Source organism: Heterodontus francisci, unplaced genomic scaffold, assembly GCF_036365525.1.
Source record: "Heterodontus francisci isolate sHetFra1 unplaced genomic scaffold, sHetFra1.hap1 HAP1_SCAFFOLD_91, whole genome shotgun sequence".
Classification (NCBI taxonomy): domain Eukaryota; kingdom Metazoa; phylum Chordata; class Chondrichthyes; order Heterodontiformes; family Heterodontidae; genus Heterodontus; species Heterodontus francisci.
Window position 1 is genome coordinate 926,491 of NW_027140989.1, and position 4,760 is coordinate 931,250.

Here is a 4,760-nt window from a genome sequence, read left to right on the forward strand (position 1 = left end):
ATTACAGGCACAGCTGATGAGGGATTTATTTTCTGCGAGAGTCATGAATCTTTGGAATTCTCGACCCCCGAGAGCTGCGAGTCTAAGTAAGTGATTATATTCAAGGCTACTATGAAGAGATTTTTGAACTGTAGGCAAGTCAAGAGTTATGGAGAAGAAGCGAGAAAATGATTTTGAGGCCGAAATTAAATCACAAATGATCTTAATGCATTGTGGGGCAGGATCGAGGGGCCAAATGGCCTACTCCTGTTACTATTGCGTATATTCTTACGTGCTTAGCCCGAGCACCTGATCCCAATTCATTTATTTGAGATACTAATCTGATCACATTCTCAGTGATGGACCAACACAAATCATTAGAGATAAAGAAACTCGTACAAGCCCGAACATTTAGAATTTGAGGGCATTCTATCAGCGAACAATACATTCAGTATAGTCAATAATATCAATGAAAGAATTTGATGAACAAAGATCATCACAGTGATTATGCTTCTGCTGCAACATTAAATGAGCAGGGCCTTCAGACGGCCCATCATTCAACTGACTGAACTGAACAGACGACTCTGTAAAACATTCATCAGATAAAACGTTATCAAGTGCAGCAGCTGACTTAATATTGATTTGCAACATTCACAGCTGGGGACAGCAGCTTACCGGGAAATCCAATGGTTGTAAGAACTGGATAGTAAATACCTTCAATCTGATGTATTACTGGATATCCCATTTCTGTGAGAAGCACAGTGTTCTGAAAGCTGCAGCTGCGATCGTCATTCGGAGCTGATACATACTAATCGACCCTGATTTATCCAGGGGACAACTCTCCGCTGACATGTTTATACCCCTGATCATTGCTATTAGTGACAGTCACTTAAACAAACACCTAAGGTGGCACAGTGGTTAGCACCGCAGCTTCACAGTTCCAAGTAACTGGGCTCGATTCTGGGTACTGCCTGTGCGGAGTTTGTAAGTTCTCCCTGTGACTGCGTGGGTTTTTGCCGGGTAAATCGTAGGTAAATCGGCAATTGTCAATTACCTCTAGTGTCGGTAGGTGGTAGGGAATAAAGGATTTCTGCAGGGTTAGTATTAATGGGTGGTTGTTGTTTGACACAGACTCGGTGGGCCAAAGAGTTAAATTCAGTGCTGTATCTCTAAATAAATGAGGGGCTTCACATGCAGGTTTCATGTAATTCGAATGACAATATTCACTCCTAATGATTCATGTGTAAATACTACGGATTTCTCCACATTATATACTGAATCCAGGGATGCAAGATGCTAAAATGTGAACTTTGACACGAGGACAGTTAAATCCATGTTCAGGATTACAGCTGAGAACTTACTGTGGGTGATATTAGGGATAGACTCTGAGCGTGCGCCACTGATATTCCTCTCCATGCCATTTTCTTGCAAATGTTTATCAGTTCATATACAGTGGCTAAAGGCTGTAGTAAAATTAGAACTGGGCCTTCTCCATGACGCTATTCCTCCAGTTCACTCCTCACTGGCAGCCCAACCACCACCTTCCTTCCATTCAAAACGCTACCATAGATCTCCATTCCCCAAAACGTCCAGAAGCTCGCACAACGCAATTGTTTTCACTGGCCCGCATTAGATTTCAAATTGCTCAATGACTTAAATTTAAAATTCTCGTCCTCAGCTTAAAATCTGATCGCAGTCTCAAATTTCACCATCTCCACCCATTCCTCCAAACCCGCATGAAACCTTGCCCATGATCTCTCCATACCTCTGAGATGGGCTACATTTGTTGGGAAAGTCCTTTCTTGGTTCCTGTCTTACTGATACGATAATAGTCACACATTCCCCGCAATGGATTCCCTCCACCTACCAAGACTATTAATTTACCTGTACCTGAACTTTCGATTTTGCCTCCTCCTCTTTTCCGCATTTACATGTTTCCCAATATCACCAGCGCCTACAGACATGGTGTAAAATTCTGCATGTGTGTTGACAACACCCTGCTCCAGCTGTCCACGATCTCTCTCGACCCTCCACTGCCTCTGTGTGACCAGACTACAAATGCCTGTTTAGGAGGAGCTGCAATTTTCTCCCATTAAATATATGAAATACCTGAGCAATCATCGTTTGCTCCACCACAACAGCCATGCTCATTTCACCGACACCATTCGCCATCCTAGCTGTTGTATCAGGCTGAATATGTTTTTTTACGTTTATCCTATTGGTCCCTGACCTGACCCTCAGCTCGCATAGCCCTTCAGTCATAAGATACTCATTTTCGCCTCCCGAATGTCGCCAGCTTCTCACCCTGCTTCAGTCCATCTGGCACTGAAATACTCAATCACTGCGTCCATATCTGCATCTTGGAGGTGAGGACGTGGGAAACTATTGTTGAAAACTAGTGATTTTCTTTGTACTGTAGAAATGTTTGGCACCATCTTGTTGATAACCCTGTTTAGAGGATTAGTAAACTATTGTTGTTGCACCTGCTAAGTAACGTGTAACCTTTTAGATATACAAACAGAGAACGAGATTTAATTGTTATTCATGTTTAATATACATTTAATCTTGAATTGAGAATGGAGGGCTCAACGCTGGAGGACGTGATTTCGAGGTGAAAGATGAGTTTAACCATGGAGAAATTCCTCGTAGCTTTGATTTGGCCAAGTACATATTCCTGTACCTAACATTAGTGAAGAGGGAGTGGAAGTTTAGATTGTGTCATTTGAGAAACGGCCACAATATGGAGTGGCCCAAATCAACTGAGACAAGCTCCTGGAGACTCTTCTCAGAGGGAAGTCTTTGGAGGTGTACTCTTCTCCTTCAGATGATCATTCACGTGACTATAACAATGTAAATACTGCTTTTCTCAATGCCTAAGTGTTCATGTTGCAGTAGTGGGAAGCGGACGTCCTTGGCACAGCCAGCATTTACTGCCCATCTCTAATTGTCCTTGACAGCTGAGTAGCCTGCCCGACCATTTCAGAGGGCAGTTAAGAGTTAACTATATTGATGTGGGTCTGGAGTCACATGTAGACTAGAAAAGCATATTTCCTTCCCTAAAGGCCGTTGGTCAACTCGGTGCGTGCTTGTGACACCCAATGTAAGTTTTCATGGCACCATTGCTGAGAATAGCCTTCAATTCAAATTGTTTTCTTTTTAAATTAAATTAATTGTATTCATTAATTGAATTTAATTCATTTTTCACCAGTTACCTTGTTGGGATTTCAACCAGTGTTGTCATCTTGTACGGTCGCTACAACGGTTTACTGCAGATATGACTAATAGTCACTGGGAAATATTGCTTTATACGGATCACAACCCACTAGTTTTTCTGCCAAAAAAGCAGAAGAAAGAAAGTCAGGTTGTTTCAGTGGAGAATATTGTTACAGTCATTTGCACTGGACATTGTACATTCTGCAGGGAAAAGCAATGTCATTGCTTATGCTCAGACCGGAGTTCAAGAAGAAGGTGTAAGTCTGAAGGAATGCTCTGTAATGTGAGAATTTTACCGTGTCTGAATCCTATTAAACGTAACTTTGTTATTGGTAAATTCCTGCGATTTTATAAAATCGTCGGCTGTCCCTTAATTTGTGGATGACGTATACACAGGGTCGCAGGTTTCTGCCATGTTTCTTCCTGTGAATGAACAGGCCGATTCTCGACCAACAGATCGTTGGGAACATGGGACAGGAACTCACACGAGGGAGTGGGATCCCGAGTCTGGGGTTTGCTTCCTTTTCTTTCCTTCTTTGCTGCCACTCTGTCTCCTCATTAAGGCGATTGGACTCAAAGCATGATGGGCAAGTTGTCACCATTTTGAACGATTGGCAGCAAGTTCCTCCAGTCATCAATGTCAATGCTGCTGCACTTCAGAGAGAGCTTCAGAGTGTCTTTGAAGCTTTTCCTTTGTTCTCTCCTGTAACGCTGGCCATTTAAGAATTGGAAAACAGGATCTGTCTGGGGAGACGGTTTTTGACCATCAAAATAGAATATCCAGTCCATCAAAGTTGTTTTTTGGGCAATTTGCGTGAATACTTGTGGAACTGGTTTCGAAAAGGAAACTAGCATTTTATTTACTTTTCGATCGTCCTTCCTGTTAAATGGAGGATGCGGCAAAGGCATGGCTGAGGAAATATCTCCCACGCTTTTATGTGTCACTGACACTGAGTTCAGTTCTCATTGCAGTACCTGAGTGTGGTGACGGCAACTGTTTGTACACGAGGACTTTTGTCGACTTGCATAAGTCTACATTGTCAAACACTCGCTTCTGTCGTATGTAGATGACTGAGTCGGCACAGCTGAAACTGTGTCGGATCTCCCCATCAATGGCGGCCTGTTGAGAGTCAAGTTATGGGAGGTTTTCAAAGTATTCCAGAGTCTCTCCTTCAACACATATCGGATATGGTATATTTGGAGAAGCAGAAATAGGTTGCTATATCTATTTTGTTTTGGCAACATTAAAGGACATTCAAGTCCCATCCATGTAGAAGTGACAAGATCTAAAGTGGCTTTGAAATCTGGAGCAGAGTGGGCAATGATACTGCAGTCATCCACAAACTGCAGATCATGTATGTCTATGGCGTATAGTTTAGCTTTGGCACAGAGGCGACTGAGGTTAAAGAGTTTTCCATCTCAGCGAAATTTGATACTGGGCAGTTGAACTATGATGAGGCGAGCAGCCACTGTCAGCTAAATAATAAATAGCATTACGAAAATATGGTATGTGTTTTATGTTTGCATAGGAAAGTGTCACCTCTGCAGTACACAATAAGCTTTTTGAA